We start from the raw sequence: 27,843 nt of genomic DNA on the forward strand, positions 1-27,843 counted from the left end.
TTCCAAGGAAGAGGTAGGTAGATATCTGGAAGGCTACAACAAAGCAAAATTTTAAATCAGATTTGAGTTTGGATCCCTTCTGCTGGAAGTGGAAATTACAGTGGTGACAAATCTTTTAGGTAAAGCATGGCCACCTCATTATGTGAGTCATGAAATCTGCATATTAGTGAGCCTGCATCCAGTTCCAGATCCTCTACTGAAGGAAGGCCTGGGGGATTTCAGATGAAGTACGCAGACCACTTTGCTACAGTTCCCCTTATTTCTTGTCAAATGAGTTCATTATACAGAGGGAAAGGTACATCTCAGAATAAAATTGGACTAACATTATGTTTTCATTTTCTTATGAAGATGATCTAAGTTTCCAGAATCCTTCAATGACACAAAAGCGTTTGGGAGAAAAAATGAAGTTAAACCTAAAACTCCCAAAGCTTCAGATTGCAGGGACTTTTTCTTACATGCACTGATGCTTACATCCATTATGCTCATCAAACCAAAAATCAGGGCCCATCAATACCTCATGCACTGTAGAAGCAGGTATGAGTATAATGAACATGACTTTCCCTTGTGGAACTTCAGGAGAGAGCATAAAACAGACCACTGAAGAAGAAATTATGTGGGGGAAGGTAGATAGGGTAATTCACTCTTGAAAAAGAGCCAAACTTGGTTCAAAATAAACAGAAGACTCCCATTAGGAGATCTTCCACTGCTGATGACTCTAAAGCATTTCTGAACCGTGAGCCCCTTGCTCCTACTAAACTCTTTGGAACCCTTTCAAGCCCACATCCCCCAGGCTTCACCGAACTATGAATCCAGATGAGATCTCTATACATGAAATACTCACCACCAGCTCCCTTACTTGCTCAATGCATGTAGGACCTCTGATTTAACAGCTAAATCTACTCTGTAGACTTACTAATGTTGCAGAAATGGGCACAATTCTATCACTTATGTCCTAATTATCCTACGTTTTCTATATGCTTAATTCTAAAGAACTTTCTAGCTTTTCAACGTATCCAACTCTTTTTTTTTTTTTTTTTTACTTTTATTTAAAGTTCAGGCGTATGTGTGCAGGTCTGCTGTATAGGTAAACCTATGTCATGAGGGTTCGTTGTACAGATTGTTTTGTCACCCAGGCATTAAGCCTACTACCCATTAGTTGTTTTTCCTGATCCTCTCCCTCCTCCCACTTCCTACCCTCTGATAGGCCCCAGTGTGTGTTTTTCCTCTCTATGTGTCTAGGTGTTCTCATCATTTAACTCCCACTTATAAATGAGAACATGCATTATTTGATTTCCTATTCTTGCATTAGTTTGCTAAGGATAATGACCTCCAGCTCCATTCATGTTCCTGCAAAGGACATGATCTTGTTCTTTTTGATGGCTGTATAGTATTCCATGGTGTATCAACATATTCAATTCTTGAAGCCTAGTTTTATTGCTTTCAGTAGTTCCCAAAAAGGGTGGTCCTTTCTGCCTTTCATCAACAAACACCCTGCTAAGTGTAAACAATTGTCCAACATATTTCTTGAAACTTAGTTCTTTCTGTACTTTAGCCAAAATGCCCCAAATTATTTTGACTCAGCCACATCTTGGAGGAAAGTGAACAACCTGGGTCACTTTTACTTTTCACACATTCCTTGGAATCTGTTCTTGCCTTCAGGATAACGTTTCTTAGCAAAAATTCAGGACCATTTATGCTATGATTTCTGCCTACCCTTCCAACATCATTTTTTGCTGCTCCCTAACTATAGACCTATCTCCCAAATCTTTTAGGTAAAGTTCTCTGAATGCATCTGGCAATCCTCATATCTATTTTCTCATTTAGAATTTCTATTTCTCTTCTACCTGCATTATATTTATCTGATTAACATTCACCTGCTTTTGGAGGTTTAATTCTAAACTTAATCTCTGACAAATCTTTTTGATGCCCCTTAGCAATCATTACATAATTTGCGATAAAACTGACCATAATATTTGCAATTTACCATAGTACATTGTAATTATGTGTGCATTTCTCTTTCTCTTTCATGAATGAGTAAAAGATTTGAAGGATGCAATGATATAATCCCAATAAACAGGGATTCGCAACTGCCTGAAATGGCAGATGTTTAGCTAATGTCAAATAAATAGAAAACTGTACCAAAACATCCATAGCTAGTTATGGGGATGCAGAGACTTCTCTTAGATGTGGTTTAAGTGTGCTTAAGCTGTGGCCCTAAACTTGTTAAAATACTGCATGGATGCCAAATGACCAGTAGTCAGGCAATTATTTCTTAAAGAATGTCTGCCTCTGTGACTCTATTTTTATTTTATTACAGCTAGAATTCAGAATCTGATTTTCTGACTCTAGGATAAATATACTAACATATTCCTATAGGCAATGAAAATATACCTTAATGGTGTCTCACGCCTGTAATCCCAGTGCTTTGGGAAGCTGAGGTGGGCGGATCACGAGGTCAAGTTATTGAGACCATTCTGGCCAACATGGTGAAGCCCTGTCTCTACTAAAAATACAAAAATTAGCCGGACATGGCAGTGGGCACCTGTAATCCCAGCTACTTGAGAGGCTGAGGATCGAGAATCACTTGAACCTGGGAGGCGGATGTTGCAGTGAGCAGAGATCATGCCACTGCACTCCAGGCTGGGCGACAGAGCAAGACTCCGTTTCAAAAAAAATGCATGTTAATGAAAAGCCAGACACATCCCTTGGCTGCCCCCTAATCGGCAGAACAGCCCAGAGGAGCCACCTGACCTGGCATGGAAACAGTGGGGCCATCATATTGTTTCCCTGGTTGGGAAACCTATGCAAATAAAATTTCAGTTGGCCTTTTCTTCCTTAAAAGAGAGTTCATTCTATCCTTTGTATTTGGAGGTAGGTTCATATAAATAATTCTTATTCTTTCTAGAAGGCACCAAAGTCATCTTTCTTTCCTTTTTAAGTTATACTTTTCTAGCCAGTATTTGGACATTTAGCCACTGGCTGTGCCCCACCACCTTTTTCTGATGACTTCTCATTGTGGCAGAGAAGGTTCTAATTACCACAGACCTTGAGGCATTGCTGCTAGCCCTGTTAGGCTGACCAAGTTCTCAGCTGCCAGGGTCAGCAGCTCTCCATGAGCCTTGTTGCTCAGTAGCTTCTTGCCAATGGAAGGTTCTTCCTCAAGACATAGATTCCAGCCATTCTCAGAGCCCTGACAATTCCAACAGGCTCATTTTCTCAATGTTGTTTTTTCCTGTTGGTTTCAAAAAAGCTTAGCATGTCAAATTTGCCAAGCATGCAATGCAGTTAGAAGGAGTTGCTGATCATAAGGAGACATTTTAATGGGGTTTTCACTAACACGTCCAAAGTGATCTTTGAAATAACAACCTAGAGCAGCCAAAATTTTTAATTCTGTCCTTGCAAACCAACACCTTTGTATGTTTCTAAACATCATCAGAATGTAAAATGAATATTTATCCTAAATTGTTCACTTCATCAGTAACTATCACATCTAGCAATGACTAAACACCTGTAATAACCAAGTGTCTTGAGTCCTCACAACAGAGCAAAATGGGAGATTTCATTGTCTTTATTTTTTAATGTATAATTTACTGCTGTCTGTTTAGCCCTGGGACTTGTATTTGGCATACATGGTACACACCGAAAAAAATTAGTTGTATTAATTATTATTAATATTATTTTTTGAGATGGAGTTTCACTCTCATTGCCCAGGTTGGAGTGCAATGGTGCGATCTCGGCTCACTGCAACCTCCTCCTCACTGGTTCAAGTGATTCTTCTGCCTAAGCCTCCCAAGTAGCTGGGATTAGAGGTGCCTGCCACCATGCCGGGCTAATTTTTGCATTTTTGTAGAGACAGGGTTTCACCATGTTGGCCAAGCTAGTCTCAAACTCCTGGCCTCAGGTGACCCACCTGCCTCAACCTCCCAAAGTGCTGGGATTACAGGCATGAGCCATTTTACCCGGCCAAATTAATTATTTAATTTAACAAATAAAACAACTAAAGTTCACATCTCACTGCTAATTCCTCATTTCCATCAGGAATGCTGCCATTGCCTACTAGATCTCAACAAGCATCAACAAAAACATACACATCCACACATACACACATGCATACACACAACCGCTTATGTGTGCACACATAGAACAAAGTGGGGAGCCAGCCTCAACAATATGGTCAGTTCAGTAGAGGGAAACAGACCCATCTCCACTGACATCTGTTCCATACTACACATTCATTGATACAACTTGAGATGGAGCACACATAGCCACATGATTGACACATTACAATTTGTTCAACAAAAATACTCAGATATGTGTCCTTGAAACTTGCTATAAAACCAAGATTCCTCATTTCTGTCTTTTTTAAAAAAAATAGTGTGAATTTAAACGATACAGACAAGCACTTGAAGCTCATTCTATGTGCTTATCTCATTCTTCCTACAAAATGTTAGCAACAAACTTTCTATTTTTAAAATTATTTTTTTTGACTTAAAATGAACATCTTTATATTGATCCCTGCTGGCATTTCAAGTGTTTACTTGTTCCCATATGTCAAGTCTGGCATGATATTTTGAATATATAATTTAACACATAAAACATTTTATCTGGCTCTGTATTATGTGTGAAATTGATAAGCATACATAGTATGCCTTCATTCAAGTTGTGGTTTGGATTATGGAAAAGCACAGAGGCTTGTGGCACATCACCAAAATACTGGCGTTAAAACACTCCTTTGGGGTGGCTGTTTTGATATTTATAACCCCAGGTATTTGCATTATCAACTCCTCAGTGTTCCTCCATCATGGAAAACAAACAAAAAAATCCTCTTTAAATAGAATTTTGCTCAATGCTTTGTTATGTGTTTCTTCATTTTAATGCCTCCTTACCCGTAGGCCTGGGTCAGTGTTATGTATTCTGTATATAGAAGCAGTGTAAATTCAAAAAATTTCTTTTTGTCTCAAGACAAGCCTCAATTTCATCATCTATCAAATGGAAACACTGATAACATATGAACATGAAGATAAATCAGTCAAGCATATTAAAAGCCTCAAGAAGAAAAAAGCCCACGTCATACTAGTGATCCATACATAACAATCTCATTTCTCATTTTCTTACTCTTCCCCTTGTACCCATCAATGCCATAGATGCCATAATGCTTTTATCTGCAAGATCATCAGCAGATCTGGACATCATAATTATAGGCATTCATTGTTAAACTAAACTAAAACAGGCATTTCCTTTTACCAAACCAACCCATTAGACGTTTTGTATTTATCTTTATTTTAAAATTTACATCGAGTAAATTACTCTGTGGTGGATAGCTATGGGTTTTGATGAATGCACAATCATGTATTCACGTATGAACCACCACATTTGAGGTACAAAATAGTTTCTTTTTTTTTTTTTTTTTTTTTTTTTTTGAGATGGAGTCATGCTCTGTTGCCCAGGCTGGAGTGCAGTGGTGTGATCCCTGCTTACTGCAACCTCTGCCTCCCAGGTTCAAGCGATTTTTCTGCCTCAGCTTCCCGAGTAGCTGGGATTACAGGTGCTCGCCACCATGCCTGGAAAATTTTTGTATTTTTAGTAGAGACGGGGTTTCGCCATGTTGGCCAGGATGGTGTCGAACTCCTGATCCACAGGTGATCCACCCACTTGGCCTCCCAAAGTGTCGGGATTATAGGTGTGAGCCACCACACCTGGCCTGAGATATGGAATAGTTTCATCACCCCAAATAATTTTATCTTTTTGCCCCTTTGAGGTCAGATTCTCCCCCACCCCAAATCCTGGAAAAAACGGTCTACTCTGTGTTGATATAATTTTGCCTTTTCGATAATGTCATATAAATGTTGTATGAACATAAGTTTACATTTATCTTGGGTGCATAGTTAGAGAGTAGGCACTACATCATCTGGTCAGTGTATGCTTAACTTTATACAAAACTGCCATATCATTTACCTAGGTGGTTGTACCATTTTGCAATCTCACCAGCAATGTATGATGCTTCCAGTCGTTTTGTATGCTCATCAATACTGTGTAATGTCTGATATGTGTGTGTGTAAGTGTCATTTTGGTCATTTTAATAGATTCCTAGTGCAATCTCATTATGGTTTTAATTTGAATTTGTCTAATAACATTGAGTATGTTACCATGTGCTCATTTGCCATGCATAAAGCTTCTTTCATAAAGTATCTGTTGCAGTTTTTGGCTTATTTTCTAATCAGATTTTTTTATTGTTGAGTTTTCAAAAATTATCTGTGTATTCTGGGTACAAGTCCTTTGACAATTACAATTTAAAAATATTTTCTTCTTGTCTATAACTTGTCTTTCATTTACATAGCACAAGTGTTAAATTTGGGGCATGTTCAATTTGTAATTTTTTTAAAGTTTTAAGCACAACGCTTTGGAGTTATGTAAAACTCTGTGCCTAATTCAAATCACAAATAATTTATCCTTTTCTTTTCCTAGAAGGTTTACAGTCTTATAGCTGATCTTCAGATTTAGGAAGGTTTATGATTCATTTTAAGTTCACAAAAGTGAAGTGAAATGAAACTTTTTAATCTCAATGGATACCTTATTACCGATCCAGGTGAAATACTCTGTAATATGCTGGTCTAAATCTACACAAACCCCAACTAACCTAAACGCATATTCAATAGTAATTTACTCAAGTTAACAAATTTTAGCACGTAGCTCTGTTTAAAGTTCAACTTACTGCATCCAGTGATGCATCCCACACTGTCTGCAACATCAGCTCATCACTCCAGCTGGTTGTAGCTTTGATATTTAGAAGTGCAATGCCTTGAAGTAGCCCCAGCTCTTTTCTTTGGGCCCATAATCATTCGATCACCATACCTGATGAGATAAAATGTCAAAAAGTAACAGGAATATACCTTGGTCCAGCATTAAAATGTAATAAGCCCTTTATAGGGGAATAATTCAAGTTGCTACCTTTAATTTAAAAACCCCATATAATGCAAAGAAACAGATGAAACATATTCTATATATAATGGCAGAGAGGGAGCTTTTCCGAGATTTCTGTGTATATGTGTGCCTTTTCTGCAGGGCACCATCTTCCTGGTAGCAATGTGTCTCACCAGCATTTCAATCATGAGAAACTGCTGTTAAGCCTAAAATTTGAGCAGGAGGATGCAAATAAATTAAAGTTGAGTTGAAATGCATGACTATATATACCTCAACATGCTGCCAATCAAATATACAAGAAGAACCAAAGACAGTAAAGGAAGTAAGCTGGAAGATATTTTTTAGTCAACACACACATTGTAGATCTCTGATTGTGAGAAGAATAAAGATAAAAATTAAGGATATCGGAAAAATTAATAAATTAAATTGATTAAAACAGTTATCATCCAGCTCTGGAATTAGCCTATTTTAACTAATTATAAGAAATCCATTTACAGTGAATTCTGGTTAATGCCTAACTTCTCAAACCATAATTAGTGTGAGCCCTTGTAACTGCAATTAACTGACTAATTTAATTTCTAAATTTGCTATTACATTTTCTTTTGGTGTGACTTGAGTTTAAATTGTTAATAACACTTTGCAATTTGTTTTACATACTTTACTTTTCAGAACAAATGTGCTCTGGTTTTCATAAGGGCAAATTGAGTTAGAGCTTTAGATGTTTTATCACTTTATTTTATAATATTTTGAACTCTCGATGTCCCACATCTTATTTCACTGGACACAATTTCTCTTTCTCTGTGGATTTGCAAGGACAACCAAAGTATGTATTAAATCTTAAAATCCAGTATATAAAGGTTCATTGGTTGTCCAGGAAGACTTTTATGTCCTTCTATATTTGCAATTACTGTTTCTCCCCAAATAATATTTTTTAAAATGTTAATTAGCCACGTGTGACCCAATGGAATCTTCATACCTCCAGAACCATGGCTCAGCCCACTTTCCTAGGCCTCAGGAAGGTGTATAAGGCAGTGCTCAGTGCCCACTTGGATGACAGTGAGAGGAAATTTGCAAGGCTGGGGCTGGTGAAGAAAAGGAATTAGCAGACCAGGGGCCAGAATCTATTGCCCTTCCCTGTAAGAAACAAAAAGAAAATAAACAAAACTCAAACCAGAACCCAGAAGAACCTCTCTCATATGGTACTGAAGTCAGAATTTAGGGCAAAAAATTAAGCATTGAGGATGAATTCTACACCCGCAGATTCCAGCTGAAAAATCTTTAAGATTGCCAGAAGCTACCTCCACATGACATTAAACATCTGTTTAAAAATTAATCTTTGAAATTGATATTTCCAAATGACTTTATTATTAACAAAATACAATTTAAAAAAATTTTTTTGGTTGTCCCAGTTTAGTTAAAACCAACACACACACACACACACACACACACACACAGATTTCTGTGACTTTTTGTGACCATTTTTCAGACTTTTAAATTCCCAATCCTAAACACTCTGTTCTGAGTATACCAATCAGACATGTTGATAACTAAATATTTGAAGCATATAATTAGACATATATGGAAACACATGCATATGTGGTGTAAACACACACAAAAAAGAATTGTGTCTTTAGCCTGATTTGTAGAAAATGCCAGGAAGACTCCTTTCTAGATAGTAATGAAAGATAAAATCAAAGCAGAAGTGGTTTATTTAAATGAATCTATGAAGCATAAATCTTAAACTGCTTCACACTGGACTTCCTGAGTAGCCAGGTGGTGTAACTAATAAGCTATCAATGAGAATTATGAAAAAATGACCTGTAGCAGAGAAATTATGAGGAAGCCTGTAATCCAGCCCTTAGCAACCTTGTAAGTAAATGTCATGTTTGACAAAGTAGTTCATGTTGAGAAACACCATCTGTGTGGAATATTAGTGATGAGGAGGAGATGTCATGCTTGATAAAGCTGGGAATGCCAGTGCCCATCAGAAGAGCCAGCTAATATTTTTAAAGCTCAGGGAAAAGGCAGTCAAGAGAAGAAAATGATGAGTTTGAAGAAAACACCTGAGACTACTGCTCATGAAAACAAGCACATGAGAATCATTCTGTATAAAAAGTTTCTTGTCCAAAAGAGTTATCTGTACTTCTGTTAAGGTACTGTACCTCCTAATATTTAATATTTTCTTTCTGCTTTCAGCTAACATCTTTATTTGCTTTTTGACACTCATTAAATGTTGTTTCCTCACACACACTAATATACATCAGCATTGGAAATTTTAAAAATTGGAAACTAACAGGCTTCATTTTTTCATTTTGAATGCCCTATTCAATTCAATAAATACATTTTGTGGATCTTTTCTGAGACAGCTCCTGTGCTGATTATTACAGGCTTTTATGGATTAAATGTTTGCCTCCTTGAAAACTCATGTTAAAATTTAATTAGCATTGTGACAGTATTAAAATGTGGGACCTTTAAGAGGTTACTGGGCCATGAGGACTGTGTCCTTATAAATGGATTTATGCCCTTATCTTCTTGGGGGATCGGTTAGTTATTCTTATTTTGGGAGTGGGTTCACCTTCTCTTGCATGCTCCCCTCACCTCTCTTTTGCTCTCTCTCTTTCTTTCTTCTTTTCTCTTTTTCATTCTATCTTTGTCCTTTGAATATGTGATAACTTCTGCTATGTTATAATGCAGCAAGAAGGCCATTAGCAAATGTTGGTGCCTTGTTTGTGGATTTTCCAGGCTCCAGAACTGTGAGCCATAAATTTTATAGTAAATTTGTGTTTACTATAAATTACAGTCTGTGGTATTCTATTTCAGCTGTACAAAATGAACTAAGACACAGGCACATATTTGCACTCAGGGAGCTCACTATCTAATACAGATGTACACAGAAAACAATATTTCATTACATCTTAATGTAAATTTCCTCATTATGTAAGTATGTACAGAAAGCTATGGTGGTTAGTATGCTAGGAAGACCTCACAAGAGCTATTCTGTGAAGGATGACTAAATTTCATCAGGTAGCACGAGTTTAGTTAGAAATATGAATGGTGCATATACTTTATAAAGAAACTGACATGCCTATATTTATTTCACTGAAATCCCAGACTAGACAAATTTTCCTAAACACCTTCATCAACGGTTTTTTCATACTTATAGTTATTTACAAAACAAAAATGTTAATATTCAGCTTTTCCACTTAATTACAAATTTCATGTTGATTCACCATTTTGTCTTTAGTAATTAGGAAGAATCCACTAAGTCCAAAATCAGTTAACTGACAGACTGTTCCAGAAGACCCTTGGTTATTATTCTTTTTACATGTGTCCTGATACTCACTTTATAATTAATGATATTTACTAAAGAAAAAAAATTCAAAAGACAAACTATGTATCTTAAGAAAGTTGCACTAGATCTGTTTCTTTCTTTGGAAGTACATATTGAAGAACATGAAACTTAAATGCCTGCAGAGTTTTTCTAAGAAAATTTGCTTTAATGAGTATTTGCTCACTGTTTACTGGGTCTGTGAAGATGGTCAGGAACCTGCCCATTCAACTGGCCTCAAATGGCTTAATGTAGTTCTGATTAGAACTTAACAAAGCAAATTGTTTCTACCTAAAGTGGGTTGAGTTAGCTTTTGAATGCTATGCTTTGAAGCATTTCTTCAGTGTGAAAGAGAAATTTTTTTTCTTTATCTCTAAAACTTGTAGTCAAGAACTTCTCAGACTTCTGGGAAACAAAACAAAACCCTCACAAAGCAAAAGGCTAAACTACATCAATGGAAGTGTCAGAGGAATTTAAACCAGAGCAACTCCATCTTGAATACGGGCTGGGTAAAATAAGACTGAGACCTACTGGTCTGCATTCCCAGGATGTTAAGCATTCTAAGTTACAGGATGAGGTAGGAGGTCAGCACAAGATACACATTATAAAGACCTTGCTGATAAAACAGGTTGCAGTAAAGAAGCCAGCCAAAACCCACCAAAACCAGGATGGTGATGAGAGTGACCCCTGGTCATCCTCACTGCTCATTATATGCCAATTATAATGCATTTGCATGCTAGAAGACACTCCCAATAGTGTCATGACAGTTTACAAATGCCTTGCCAACGTCAGGCAGTTACCCAGTGGGGTGTAAAAAGGGGAGGAACCCTCAGCTCTGGAAATTGCCCACCCCTTTTCTGGAAAACTCATGAGTAATATACCCCTTGTTTAGCATACGATCAAGAAATAACTGTAAATATTCTTAGACCAAGAGCTCAAGCTGCTGCTCTGTCTATGGAGTAGCCATTATTTTATTTTACACTTTTACTTTCTTAATAAACTTGCTTTCACTTTACTCTATGGACTTGCCCTGAATTCTTTCTTGCGCGAGATCCAGGAACCCTCTCTTGGGGTCTGGATCAGAACCCCTTTCCGGTAACAGATGGCTAGATTTATTGTGGGTATTATCTGATTATTGTTTATTATCATTTGATTAAAGGACAAAGGGCAATGGAAACGGAAATGCACATAACCTCAGACTGAACTCTCATGTGCCATAAAATTTGTCTTCATTTCTTGTTTTAAAATAATTAGAATTAAAATTGGCCAAGATTTTGGTCAGCTCTTAAAACTTTGAGTCACTACATGGGCTTACTAAATAAGGAAAATATCACAGAACTAGTTAGTTCTATTTGCCAGATGTTTTCTCTATATCAGACAATGCGTGGGCCTTGGAGATATAGAATTTACCCTCTTGGAGCTCCATTCAGTTATGTGAGAAATTGCAAGTACCATACCGGATTGAAAAGTGTGTGTGCTAGGTCAAAAACACTGGTAAGGTGTTGAAAATGTATACAAAATATAATTAGATACATAGTGGAAAAAATACAATCATAATATCCCAGACTTTGAAGTTATGTTGTGTTGAAAATAATTCTCTAGAATTAAGAAGAAAAACAAATCACCTGCTACATACGTTATCACAGACGGCTTAATTAAAACTAAAGTTGGGTATCTACTGTAATTCAACATAACACCAAATTTACTAATTTGAAGACACACATGCTAACAGCAATGTTAAGCTTTATCTTTTAATACATTGTTTAAAAGACAGAGTCTATAAAAGTGTTGCTAATGTATATATGTTTGTTAGAAATAGGATACAGACATATACAGGCTTACATCATTTTATTGCACTTTGCCTTAGTGCATTTCAGATATTGTGCATTTTTTTATAAACTGAAGGTTTGTGGCAAGCCTTAATTAAGGAAGTCTACTATTGCCACTTTTCCAATAGCATGTGCTCACTTCATATCTCTGTTTCAGCATTTTTTAGCAATAAAGTATTTTTTTTTCAAGATGGAGTGTTGCTCTGTTGCCCAGGCTGGAGTGCAGTGGTATGATCTCAGCTCACTGCAACCTCTGACTCCTGGGTTCAAGCAATTCTCCTGCCTCAGCTTCCTGAGTAGCTGGGCTTACAGGCACCTGGCACCACCCCTGGCTAATTTTTGTATTTTTAGTAAGATGGGGTTTCACCATGTTGGCCAGGCTTGTCTTGAACTCCTTACCTCATGGTCTGCCCGGCTCAGCCTCCGAAAGTGCTGGAATTACAGGTGTGAGCCACCATGCCCAGCAAGTATTTTTAAATTAATGTTTGTATTTACATTGTTTTTTAGACACAATGCTATATTGTACACTTTTAATAGATTACAGTATGGTGTAAGTATAACGTTTATATACACTGGGAAACCAAAAAATTTTTGTGACTTGCTTATTGTGACATTCGCTTTATTGCACTGGTTTGAAATCAAACTCACAATATCTACCTAGATACTGTAGAGGATAAAAAAAATTGGACACTTTGTATTATAGTCATTCTGATATTAGAGAAAAATGTTTTCAGTGCAAGTCATCGTGTGTTTGGAATCCAGCTCATTCACTTGCTGTTTAGATAAGACAATCAGAGATCACATCTAAATATCTAGCTTACTGACTTCTTGTGATTAGAACAGTGCACTGTAACAATAGATTGTCAATAAAACTTGTAATGATTAAACTTCATAAATGAGTGTTTCCATCTCTTGTTCATCAATTTCTAATAGAATCCCTCTTTTTATTACCTTCCTTTCTTTACTATTTCTTTCCCACTTTTGAAGGCTCTTCTGAAGCAAATAGTGGTTAGACAATGGTGATCTTAAGTGTTGCTGCTAGGCCATTGTTTAATGTTGTACCCAGAAGCAGCCAGTAAGAGAAGTGGAGACATCTATTTTTGGTTCAGAATTGAATGCACAAGGGGCTTGTCAAGCCAAAAGAGGCTTAAAGTGCCTCCTGCTCACCACAACTCAGAAAGTTTATTGATCCACTGAAAGACGTGGCTCACAAGGAGAACACAGACATAGACAACTGGGATGGAAGGGAGAAGAGGTATAGAGCCACAGTCCCATAGAGCTATTCTCATTAAACAGAAGAACAGGAAGTTACATTTTGCAAAGCATAGGTGAAGAAACAGGTACACAGCCAAAATTTAATTAAGGCTCATTGTCCTAAGGCTGCAGATGAGAAAAACTAAAACCTTTTAATTGTAAGTAACAAGAGCTAGGGAGAAAGAAATGGGCATATAACATGTCCAAAATATATAAGCAATGCATCTTCAAAAAGTGTGTTAATATGTGCTTATTCTATGTGGGATTGTGACACGTTATATGCTGTCACTGAATCCAGTTTTTAGTGATTTCCAGCCTTTCTATTCTTTCTCTAAGTTTAGGTAGTGCCTATTCTATGGCTTATTTTCTCAGAACATTTTTATTTTTGAGGATTAGTCTAATGAACTCAATCCATCTTCTTCTTTCTCTACATGTAATCATTATCTAATTATTATCTAACTAGCTTTTGGGGAATATCTTTCAGAAAAACTTCAAAATGTGGAAAAAAATCAATAGTTTAAATGCTATTCCATTATCTCTGGGCTTTCATCTTTTCTTCTGAGGAATTAGTTGTCGTTTCATTATTGCTTTTAAGGAGATATGTCTTTTCTTCTCTAGACACTTTTAAGGTTTTCACTTTCTCATTGGCTGTCTTCTATTTTTTATTACATGGTAAAAGTTGTACTTAATTATTTATTTGGTTTGTATCTATCCCATTTGCTCTAGTAGTCCTTCTTTATGTCATTCATCAACTTAAAAAAATTCTTGACCATCATCTTTTCAAATATTGTTTCTTTCCCAATCTCCCTTTCTCTCTCCTCTCTTCTTAATAAGCTAATTACATGTCTTTAAGGTCTTTTCACACTCTCCCTTATGTATTTTCAATTTTTTTTTATCAGTGTTTCAGTCTTGATTCTTTCCTGTCAATCGATTTTTTACTCATGAATCCTCTATTCTATAATGCCCAATCTGCAGTTGTACCTATCTAATACAGTACTTATTTAAACAATCCTAAGATTTTCATGTGTTTGCTTTGTATAAATTACAATTTTTTTAGCCATCTTCCCATCTATTTTATCATATTAATTATGGTTATTTTAATATCATGTCTGATAACTCCAATTTCTGGGTCATCTGTGAATCTGTTTTCTTTTGGTTCTGTTATTTAGTATGGCTGTTTCCTTTGTTTGCTTACTTATTTGTTTAGTAAATATTGGGCATTCAGACTAAAACACTGTAGAGTTGTAGAGTTTCCATTAACTTTTTATCTTCTGGCAGGCAGTTTGAGAGGAAGCATATCATATTAATTCCATTAAGGCTTCCTCTATGTAGACATAGCATATCACTCACTCTTCACATGACTGAAGAACTTCCTGTTCCTCCTTACTCCTGGGATGTGTACCAAGCCCCTTGGAGTTAAACCCCAGGATTATCACACACCTCCTCCTTATCTTCTATTTTATATTTGTGGAAATGAAGAAAGTAAAATCAAGTACAGTTTTTACTTATGCCTAGAATGGAAAAAAGTATAACATGCTTCAATTGATGCCCCTTAAATTGCTAGACTAATAGCTTACAATTTTGCTGTGTCAAAACCTGGATCTCACTTTGATTACTTCAAGAGATGGAATCTAGAAAAGATTTATATTAAAGAAAACACTTTACACCCTCCAAGATATATAGATTATAAGTTTATGCCTCGGAGGTGAGGACGCCTAGATCTTAGGGAAGGGTTCTATCCAACAGAACAATCATAACATGTACTGTTCTCACTGCATCTGAAAGGTTTTATTTTTCTTCCATAAGACCATTTGTGTATATATATTAAAAATAAATTGGAGAATCAGATGTAAAATCAGTTTCACATATGGATTGTATCTGTAAGTATCTCTCTCTCCCTCCAAACACCAGAATAATAAAGAATATTAAATAACAACAAAACTAATGTTTGTCTTTTCTTATACATATTTGCCTCTATATCTTGACTAAAGCTTCCCCAGGTTAATACAAACAATATTGAAATAATCATACTTCTTGCCATGTTCCTAAATTTGATGAAAATCCTCACGGTGTTTTGTTTTTAATTATGAGGTGAACTGTTGGTTCAATATAGATAATCTTTATTCCATAAAGAACATATCCTTATGAAACTAGCTTTCAGCTTTTATCAGAAAGTGTTGCTGCACTTTTTCACATGATTGCTGTTGTCTACAATATAAACATACATCTTTTTCCTTCCATATGGTGGTTTAGTTATAGAAATAGATTTCCTAGTATTAAATTAATTTGCAAATATTGCTTAACAACTGGAATATAATTTTAATATACTATTGGACTATATGTGTTTTGATTTATCTAAAATCATTATATCTGTACTTGTGTGATCATTCTACAGGTTTTTTGAAAAATAGTTGTATAAATAAATTATTAAAATTCTATAATTATATAAATTGTATAATTTTTATAGTTTGTTCCCTAGAAAAAAAAGGTTGTAGTATTTGAATACATCAACACAAAAATCTGACAATTTATTATATAATAATCAATAATTGATGTTTTATATTTTAATTCTTTAGCATTTTAAAAAATATATTACATAGTTATTTATGTACTTATGTTTTCTACTTGTGATAAATTTTCCTATTTTTCTGGTGACACAAACACATCTCAAATCTTAGAAATGCTTGGCTCCTAATGAACTCTATGTAAGTCTCTGATATTTAAATCCTGGTTCCATCACATACTTAGCTTTGGTATCTGGGCATATTAATCAGCCTCTGTAAGCCTCAGTTTTCTTATCTTTAAAATAGGAAACAAATAATGCAATTATATCATATGGTTGTTTAGGGATTATATAATATAATAAATGTAAAGTGTTAGCAAGGCCTAGCACCTGGTGAGCACTGAGGAACTGCTTAACCAACAGCCACCACTGCTCAAAGAGGAAGGCCTGAGTCCATACCCTTTGTTGGAACCTTCCAAACAAACAATCCATGTCAATGTCTGTGTCTCTGCCTTTGACATTCATTAAAAAATATTTACTGATGGCATATTATGCACATGGTACTATTTTAAGTACTATGGATATGGAACTAATAAAATAGACAAAGAAATCTTGTTTTCATGGACCTTCTATTTTAGTCATCATCCCTCTGTACCACTTACTGTACCTTTGTTCATTATCTGCTGGTGACCTGCTCCTTTTTATCATGCTTCAAGTTTTTTTTTTACAAAGATTATATTAATTTTCAGAAGCAATTCACAATATGCTACTGATTTTTTTGTGCCTTTTCTGAAGGCCAGGTCCACAGCTTGTATTCTTGAAAGTTTCCAGGAAGGACTTGAAGGATCTGATCAGAGCTGGACTTGAAGGATCTGATCAGAGCTGTGGTTTAGGAATTCTGCTTTGATAGCAGTGAACACACAGAATAAGGAAGCAAGGAAGAATGAAGGCAGCCTAGCTGGGAACTGGCATGATGGTGTAAAAGTGAAGGGAAAGAAGAACCAAAGAGGAAAGACAAGTTTTGACAAAATATTATACACCATGATGCGGGAAGAAAAATGAAATTTTAAAAGATGTTTTCATGAATTTTAACCTAAATAATTGAGAATGTACAAGTGCCATTAACTAGAATCAGAGATATAAGAAATAGAAATAATTTTGGATGGTGAGATGATTTTACGTGCTGACTTTTAAAAGTTAAAATATTACCCAGAGTGATAATAAGCTGTCAATGATTTGTTAATAGCTCTACAGTCGGTGCCTAAAACTGTACCTGGCATGGTAAGTATGAATGAACTGACTGAATAACAGTTTGCAATAACTGAAAATACAAACATAGATTAAATGCTATTTGCCTTTCAAAATTTATGTTTGCCATCAAAGGATTTATCAAAAGAACTTGAAAAGCAATTCTTAAATTTAGTTAATAAGTAAATACCCCCAGAAAGCCAATTTTTTTAAATAGCAGTGGGTGGAATTTACCTGATCAGATATCAAAGCACTCTATAATTTTATAGTAAATAAAACATAGTCATCCAGGAATGAGCTTTACCATCCAAGTACTCAGAAAATGATTCATTATTACGGAGGAAGGAGGAAACAAATTATGTGTGTGTGTGTGTGTGTGTGTGTGTGTGTGTGTAAATATTTATGATTTATCATTCCAAATTGATCAGGAAAACAAGGGCTTTCTCCAGTTTGCATGACACTCTTATAATGAGGGTGAGGAGTGAGGGGTGAAGAGTTACTCTATTTTATATTATAACAAAATGAATTCCAGGTGTATTTTAAAGCTAAACATGAAAAATTCAGGTATGATAATAAACAGCAAAATGGTGGAGTAGCCTCATTTCTCCCCTACCACCCCCACCTCACCAAAAACAGCAAATAGACAGTTATCTATGAATAGTTAGTAGCCTTGGGAGAGCTCAAGGGCCCATTTAAGAAAATGCAGCAACATACGTGGAACTATTGGAGCAAAAAACAGAGAACAACCACACAGAAAGGATCACTGGAGAGACGGTCACACCTGAGATATTTGATCACGACTGCTAAGAAAGAAAAAGGGCAGGAGCTAGCAGTCTCGGCCATAAAAATGCACAGGAAAGAGAATTCTTGTGCACTGTTGGTGGGAAGGTAAATTGATATAGTCATTATGGCAAATCACATGAAAGTTCATCAAAAAATTAAAAATAGAATTACTATATGAGACAGCCATTTCACTTCTGGGTATATATTGAAGGAAAATGAAATCAACATGTCAAAGAGATGTATGTTCTCCCATGTTCACTGCAGCATTCTTCACAATAGCCACAGAATGGAATCAACACTGAGAGGAATTCGTAGTATAATCTTATATTTTCAAATATGTGCATGCATATGTGCTTCTCTGAAGGTGTGCTTCTGCAGGTGAGTCGAGGTATATGAATATGTATACCTACTGAAAAATATCTAGAAAGATATTCAAGGAACTGAAAGCAGTGGCTATTTTAAGTAAATGGAGAGGAAGGCTGGGAGGAGTATAAAAAGAATGCACTTTATGCTTTATATATGTGTACTTCCTATCCTCTCAGTAGACCATGTATTATTTTTGAAAAGAAAAATGATGGATATAAAAGTGAATGAATGGAATAGGTAGTTATTTGAAAGAAGACTGTAAAACCTGTGAGACTAGAAAACATAATTCAATAGAGTGATAAGGTTTTTGTTTCTGAAATTATCCTTACTGGATATCATCAACTCCTATAATGAATATATTTATACACACCAATGAACAAGATTTCATTTCTGACCATCTTTGAATAAAGCCTTATAACACACAATTCTTCAAAATTATGGAAACTTTAGTTATTCTTTTTCTGTTTTGTTGGGAATAATTGTGACAAAATCAATTGTTGCTCTCAGAGACCTCAATGAATTAAAAATATGAGTTAGTTGAGCAGGTTAATGCAACTAACTAGAAGTTAAGAGATTATATTTCTAGTTCAGACTCATCTAACTACTGTGGACTATAGCTTATTTACATATTGAGTAAGAAGAGAGACTGATTATATTAGATACACGTTTCAGAATTGTTAGATTTAAAGAATTCTAGAATCTCATCCAACTATAAACTTCTGGAATTTTGTATCTTTGAGTGCAATGGTTCCCTTAAAATGCAAGTCGAGACCAGATCTTTACCTTAGTGTAACGTCTTCCAGAAACAGACCTTAAAAAAGAACATAAGTTGCAGCAGGTTGTTTGCAAAATAATTTCAGAAAATGCCCCTAAGGAAGTGATGTCTTGAGACGTGGAATGGGAGGAAGCCAAGAACAGTGTGGTGTGTTATTAAGCTGGTTGTTACTGTGGACTTTGATGCTCAATCCCACTTGTGATGACTTGAGGAAACTCTGGTATTTATACACCAACCCCTTGACCCTCACTGGTTGAGGGCTGTGACTGGTGTTATCATGCTGGCCATACTTCTGTTTACCCTGTGCAAAGATGAGGCATGCTCCCAAAGCTGGAAAAAAAGTGCCCTATGAAAAAGTCTCAGGTATTTTTGCTTAAGCAGCATCAGAATACAGAAATTTGTGCTCAGAAGATAAGGACAAGACACCAAAGTCTCTGCTATATTTCACCACCTCCATTTTCATTCTGTCAAGTGTCAAGTCATAGTCACAAATACATAACAACAACCAAAAAAACATATGTTACAGCAGTTTCAATGGGACCTGGTATAGTCCCTGACGATTCATCTGTTTCCAAAGCTGTAATTGATTTTCACCCTCTCCATCCTGTACCATTCATTCGATATTCCCATCACCCTTGATTCTACTTCTGCTGGTTAAAGTTGCTCGTGCAGTAGAGTGACCCAGACCATTGTTCCTGTGTATTTGATCCCCTTTTCTTTGGTGATAGGGAGCTCATGCAGTTGGACTCATGCACATTTTCAACTCTGGCCACAATAGCTACTTTATTCATGGGTCCATCGTGGAACACTGGTCTTGTTTCTTTCCTCAAGGTAGCCAAAGACAGAAGATGATTCAACCTCACTAGAAAAGTTATCGTACCTTTTTGTTTTGTGCCTCATTTTGATAGATGTCAGTAAAGTTTATAGTCATCCACCATGACTCTTCTGTGTTTTGCAGGCATTAAACTGGAAGCCGAGATATGGATGTGACTGGAGACAACAACCCGTGCACACTTTAGCCCTTGAGTTTGACACCAATCTTCCATCCACACATGCCCCTGCTCTGCCATCTTCATTGAGGGTGTTGGTATTTACCTTTCCCCAGTATACAATTATTGTAGCACATACCTGTAGGTTCCTTAAATAAAATGTGGATAAATTTCTACTTGATGTACTTGCTATGACCTTCAATTAATGAAATCTGAGTCTGAAAATTGGATCAGATATGGAAACTCGGGAATGGTCATATATTTCCTTTGTAACAGGTGGTATCAGTAGTCGACATTTCTACTCTTGATCTATTGGTTGTACATGTCGAGCAATTTCACCACTTGCTGCTCATTGAACCCCTAGTAATGGCATGGTCCTGTGAGTCGGTGTCCCTTACTGCTACTCCACCTTGTTGGCACATTATGTTGCTTAATTTCACTTGGTCTCTAACAGGTCAGTGACACCAATCAGCCTCTGCGATTCTAAAATTCTGTCATTTCCATTGACACAAAGGAGTCGATTTACACAGCAGTATCCCTCACTGTCCACCTAGACCTGCAGAGGCCCACACGTAGCTTCTCAACAATGCTAGTACCCTCCTAATTAGCACATTTTTATTGTGAGTAAAGGGAGACTCTTTGGGCCTTCTCAGAGAACACGGTCATTTGGTGAATTCTCTGTTGTTACATAATAAATAGGTTTTAATGTGACCTATTATTTGGGCCTTTTTATCTGCTCCTCAATATTCTACCAAGGCTGCTCTGTAATCTTCACTTTATTTTCAATATGCCACCACTTTCTTTAAGCTTTAATGAGGACTTCCAGCAGCGTATCAAAGCTTGCTCTAGCTGTTCTTGCCAGGACATTAAACCCCAAGTTAGAGAAGAGTACCTGAATATCAATTAAGTTTCCATTATCAATCCCTATACTCTCTTCACCTACTGGGGTTTGGCAAACTCCAGAAATATTTCTAAGCTGCTTTCTTATCTTTGTCCACCCATATTGGCCAGTTCCTTTAGTAATTTAGTAAATAATCTCTTTCCTCCTGCAGCAGAGACAGGCCATGCTGAAACATACTGAAACTTGACCTTGATTATTGCTCATAAAAAAATAAAAAGAGAAAAGTCTTGATGAGGCAAATATAATGTTGTACAGCACCCACCGCAGGTAAACACTTGAACAACCTCTTGACAAGGGAAGCCTGTTAATCTGTTGCAAAGAGGAAGAGGCCACACTCACCTTCTCAAAGGATTCAGGAGAATCCGCAGGTTCTGATGATCCATCACATCTATTGGATGTCCCTGACTTTGGGATTCTGTTCCTTTCCAATCTGGGTTCTGACTCCAAACTAGGACACTTCTTGTGACTGTGCATTCAGCTACCCTTGCAGTTCTTCCACTTTCACAATCACATCCTGGACTTGGTTCTCAGCACAATCTACCATCCAGTTGCAGAACATGAGTGCCTTTAAACTGTCTAACTGTTACCCTAGAGTTGATTCGATGGTGGCTAACCCGAGTCTATGATTCTCTTCTCCCAGAGTTTTAATGGCAGTTGACAGTAGTAGACCACTGTCTTGTACTTGCCATTGACTTTCTACCTCTCAAATGCTGAAGCTTGTTTATGGACTAGTGCAACCACCCTTAACCGTATGCCATCCCAATTCACAACAGGTAAAAATCTTAGAAATTTTGATGATATAACATGTCAGGGGTTAACCAACATTTTTCTTTTCTGTCATCAACATCAAAGGCATTCTTGCCATTGGATAGCAAGTAATCCTAAAATAGAAGGGATTCTTAAGCAGGTAATCCTAAAACAGAAGGGATCCCTAAGGTTTTACTTCCTAAAATCACTTCTATTACCAAAAATCATGACTTCTGTTCTCCCTAAAAGAAAACTCTGGGATAAGGATTCCAGTGCAATGAGTTTATTCAGAGGGTGATCCTGGAAAACACCAGTAAAGTTGTAGGGATTGGAGACAAGGAAGAGAAGCAATCTAGTAAAGAGTGGAGGACTGGAGAAAAGTGAACAAAAGGGAGAGTATTAGGAGGTGAGATCACACAGGTAATGGGGCCAGATTTTGTATGGCTTTATAGGCATTGTAAAACCTTCAGATGTTTTTGTTAAGACTGAGGGGCATCATAGTTTTTTTTTTTATCAAAAAAATAACTTAGGTAACATATGCTTCAGTAGGAAAACTTTGCCTATTGTGGTAAAACATTGAATGAATAAGGGCAAGGAAAAAGCAGGAAGATGGGTTAGAAGATGTCTATGACAAGATAAATGAGACAGGATGATGGCTGGGACATGAGTGGTGTCAGTACCAGTGGTAAGAGGTAGTCGTGTTCTGGATTTATTCAGAAACAAAAGCCAACATGATTCACTAATGGAGCTAATGTAGGGCTTGAGAGAGATTGGAGATTAGAGTGACTCCAGAGTTTTGGCCAAAGCAGTTCAATTCATTAACTGAGATGGTGAAAGCTGTGATGTCAGGCTTATTAATGCAGGATGCTGTTGAATCTACAAGCATGAGGTAAGAGGAATTGTCTTATATAGAGAAATACATTTTGGTCCAGCCAAAGTAAAAGGAGAAAATTTAGGCGAACAAAGAGATCTCAGGGCTGAGTTCTGGGCCATCTGAACCAAACGTGTCAGAAAAAGAGGAAGAAGAAACGGAAAAAAAAAAAAAAGAAAAAAAAAAGAAAAGAAAAGGGATGAACAGCCAGAGGTGGAAAACGAGGAGAATGTGGAGCTTAATGTTTTACTGACAAATGTGGCAGAATAGAGTATTAGCAACTACAGTGCACTTACTAAATACTGAGGTCTTTCTTTACATTACTTTATTTAATCTTACATACTATGAAGTATTATTATGAAGCATAACTCTTTGTGTTCTATGTATGAGGAAACTAAAGTCTTAAAGTTAAGCCATTTACTCCACTCACTGTGCTAGGAGGTGAATGAAACTTGTTTGAATCCTGGCTACCAGGATTCAAGTGCTGAGCTTTCATATAATAGCATACCATTCTCTTAGCAAAGGCAATATATTGCAATATATCCATTTTTCCACTTTATTTCAAAGTAGTTCTCTTTTTATTCCTGCCACAAATCTACTTTTATATTTGGTTAACTGTGTCATCACCTGTTAGTATCGTAGTACTGGAAAAGACCGTAAAGATCATCTAGTCAATTCTATTATATTAATTTCACATTATGGGTGCAGAAATGAAGAGAATCATTTACAGTGTAGCATAGGTGTTAAAATCTCAGGCTTTTAAACAAGATTGCCTAAATTTAATTCCTAATTCCCCACTTGGTGTAGGTAATTAAGTGACCTTAGAGAAGTTAATAAAACTATCCAATTCTCTATTTTCTTATTTGTGAAACAGGCTAACAATAGTACCTACTTTATAGGGTTTTTATAATTCAAAGAATTAAAAGATATAAAGCAATTAGAATACTGTTAGCTATTATTAATACTATTAATACTTTATATGACATTTTGACATATCATTCATGTACTATAAAACTCACATTTAAAAAGGTGAGTTTAGTGGTTTTTAGTATATCCACAAAGTTACATAACCTTGACCAATATCTAATTTAAGAATATTTCATATTTCCACAATAAAGCACATACCCATTAGTATTCATTCCCCAGTCTCTGTTCATGTGAGCCCCTGGCAACATCAATCAACTTTCTGTCTCTCTGGGTTTTCTCATTCTAGATATTTCATGTAAATGGAATCATACATTATGTGGCCTTTTATGTCTGACTTCCTTCACATAATATTTTTAATATTTTTAAGGCTCACCCATGTTATTGCATGTATCAGTATTTCATCCCTTTTTAAGGCCATATATATTGTACTGTTTAGAAATACTGCATTTTGTCTATACATTTATCAGTCAATGAATACTTGGAGTATTTCCACTTTTGGCTACTATGAATAATGTTAAAATATTAATGTACAAATTTTTGTGGGTATATTGATTTTCAGTGTTCTTGAATGTGTCATGAAGTTGCTAGAAATGAAATTGCTGATTCAAATGGTAATTCCAATACGAGAGTTTTGAGAATCTATAGAACTGTTTCCTAAAGTGACTGCACCATTTTTCCATTTCTACCATCAATGTGTAAGATTACCAACTTCTCCAACTTCTTACCAACATTTTTATTGTCTATCCAATTTTTACAGCTCCCCCAGAGTATGATATAGTATCTCACTGTAATTTTAATTTCTATTTCCCTAATAACTCATGATATTGAGCATATTTTCATGTTTATTGACCTTTGTGTGCCTTCTTTGAAGAAATGTCTATTCAAATACTTTGTCCAAATGTTAGTTAGGCTATTAGTCTTTATTTTATTCATTTGTAATAAGTATTTTCTCCTATTCTGAATTATAGTTTTATTTTGTTGGTAGTGCCTGTGGAGCACAAAATATAAAAATTTATTTCTAGACTCTCAATTCTATTTCATATTTCCATGTCTCTGTCCACATTCCAGTACCTTACTGACCTAATTACAACAGTTTTGAAGTAAGTTTTGAAATTAAGAAGTGTTAGTGCTCTATGTTTTGGGTGTTTTTTCAAGATCTTTAGGTTATTTTGGATCCATTGTGTTTTCATGTAAATTTTAGAATCAGCTTGTCAATTTCTGAAAAAATATGCAGTCAGAATTTTGATAAGAATTGCATTGAATCAGTAGATCAATTTGTGACTATGGTCATTTTAACAATATGAAATTTTCCAGCCAATGTACATAAAATGTCATTTTATTTATTTAGATCTTCTATAATTTTTTGACAATGTTTTGCACATTTTTTAAAATTTATTCCTAAATATTTTATTATTTTAGTGATATTGTAAATGGAATTATTTACCTAAATTCATTTCTGGGCTATAAATTGATAGTTGGGAGAAATATACTTTAATTTGTTTATATAGATCCTGTGTCCTGCATCTTTGTTAAACTAATATATTTGCGCTAATAATGTGTGTGTGTGTGGTAGCCCTTAGAATATTCTACATACAAGGTCATGTCATTTTAAAATGGAGATAATTTTACTTTCCAATATGGACACTATTTATTTATTTATTTATTTATGCCTTTCTTTTTTTGAGGCTACAACATCCAGTAGAATGTTGAATAGAGGTGCCAAGAACAGAAATACTTATGTTGTTACTGATCTTACAGAGAAAACATTCAGCGTTTCATCACTAACGGTGATGCTAGCTGTAGGTTTTTCGTAGATCCCTTTATCAGGTTGAGGAAGTTTCCTTCTATTCTTAATTGTCAGGTGTATTCGTCACCTACAGCTGACGTAATAAAATACCGTAGGCTATGTGGAATAACACGAATTTATTTTCTCGCAGTACTGAAGGCTGGAAGTCTGAATTCAGGGTGCTAGCACGGTCAGGTTTTGGTGAGAGCTCTCTATCTGGCTTGCAGATGACTGTCTTTTGACTGTGAGTCACATGACCCTTTCTCAGTGCATGCATGTGGTGTGGGGAGAGAGAAAGAGAGAGACCTATCTTTTAATAATGCCACTTATTATATCAAATTAAGAACCCGTCAGTATGATCTTATTTAACCTTCACTACTCCTAAAAACCGTATCTCAAAGTGCAGTCAGATTGGAGGTTAGGCATTCAATATATGATTGTTGGAAGGCCACAATCAGTTCATAGCACTGAGCGTTGTTGTTTTACATGAAAAGATATTGTATTTCATCAAATAATCACTTGAAATAATCACACGAACTTTATTTTATTATATGGATAGTACCTTAATTGCTTTTTATAGCTTATATGTTGCCAGACTCACTTTGCTAGTATTTTGTTGAAGATTTCTGTGTTGATATTCATAAGAGGTATTGGTCCCTAGTTTTCTTTCATGTCTTTTAGTTTCAGTGTCAGGGTGATAGTGGCCGCATAAAATCAGCTGGAAAATATTTCCTTCTCCTTTACTCTTTAGAAGGGTTTGTGAAGGATCGGTGCTAATTTTTCTTTAAATGTTTGGTAGAATTAACTACATCATCTAAACCTGTATTTGTGTGTGTGTGTGTGTGTATGTGTGTGGAAAGTTCCTGGATTATTAATCCAATCCCTTTACTTGTTAAAGTCTATTCTGATTTTTCTTGAGTCAGTTTCAGTAGTTCGTGTCCTTCTTGAAATTTATCCATGTCATCTACATTGTCTAACTTCTTGACATACAATAGTTCATAACATTTCCTTATAATTCTTTCTTATGTCTGCAATGTCAGTAGCAATGCCTTCTCTTTAACTCCAGATTTTAGTAAAACAAGTCTTCTTTCTTTTTTTCTTCAGCTGTCTAGCTAAAGGTTTGTCAATTTTGTTGATCTCGTCAAATAACCAACTTTTGGGTTTGTTGATTTTTCTATTGGATTTTTGAACTTCATCTCATTTATTTCCCCCTAATCTTTGTTTTTCTTCATTTCCTTGCTTTGGGTTTACTTTGCTCTTATTTTTCTAGTTTATTAAGTCAGAGATTTGTTTTTTTATTTGAGGTCATTTTTCTTTTTTAATGTAGACATTTATAGTTACAAATTGTCAAATGATGACAATTATTCAAGTATTTTGCTTCTGGGGAAACTCCAAACCAATCTGCCTCCTCCTCTAGTGCATACTAGGTTGCTGACTTTGAGTGTGATTGTGGCAATGTTCATTTTCAAGGCTACCATGTAGCTGGGGAGAGGGTGATGAGAAAAGGGCATGTAAAATGCTGTAAAACTTCCTGTTCTTTCTGAGATTCTTCTATTTTTCTTGAATAGATGTTCCTTAGATTTTTTTTCAAGCATTTGGTTAGTTTACAGAGTTCTGAAAAGAGTGGATTTTTTTTTTTTTTTACAATGTTTGCCAGTGTTCCCATTGCTTTTTTAAGGAGGAAGGAATTTTTGGAGGTTCTTCTTTTCTCATTTCCATTGATTTAATTCAATGCTTTTATTATTAACCAGAATTTGAACTTGGACTTTCTAAATCCTGAGGTATTTTCACATAATTAACAGTTAAGAGAGAATCCAATGGGAAATCAATAGAAGTATTAATTTGCAAGTAATTTGGGAATAATCTACCTAAACTCCTTCAATGCCTAACTCTTTGATTTTCATACCTCTTAAAGCACAGAACTATTATTTCAAATACAATTATATGCAGAAGTTAAATAGATATAAAATGATTCAAAACAAAGCCTTATTTTGAAGTGGGAGTGAGACACCTTTGTGGATTTCTGCCTCTTCTCTTCTCTGCTTGTGGGAGAACTTGAGGAAATCCCAGCATCCTCAACAGAAGCCCCAGGTTTCAATAAATACAGTTTGAAAAACAAAGTAGTAGCTGGATAAGGTGAGAGTCACAGAGGGGCGAGAGGGGAAATGGCTTCCCTAACATTAACAGGTGAAGATACAGATCCTGTGATTCTAGTCCAGTTTTCTCTCTTCTCCCATATGGAAGATTCTCCATAATGCTGTATTTTTCCACTCTTCATCTGATTAAATTGCAATTCATTTGCATTGTTGAGGCACATTATTATTTTCATCATGTAGTAATATTATGTGCAACTTACTTCATTTTTAAATATGTGTTTAACTTGAAATATATGCTGGCTCTGTCTTTAAAGAAAACAGCAAACATTTGATGTCAGAAAAACAACAAAAATTAAAACTTACAAAAAAGAAATAAAAATCCTGCCCTATTAAAGAAGGCCTTTCTGAAATAGGTTTTTATGTTACATCTTGACAAAGAAAAAAACTACAAATTAAATATCAATGCAGGAGAATTGCAAGAAAATGCATTTCCCAAAAATGAACTAACCTTATCCTTGA

This window comes from Pongo pygmaeus, chromosome 11 (assembly GCF_028885625.2).
Source record: "Pongo pygmaeus isolate AG05252 chromosome 11, NHGRI_mPonPyg2-v2.0_pri, whole genome shotgun sequence".
Lineage (NCBI taxonomy): Eukaryota > Metazoa > Chordata > Mammalia > Primates > Hominidae > Pongo > Pongo pygmaeus.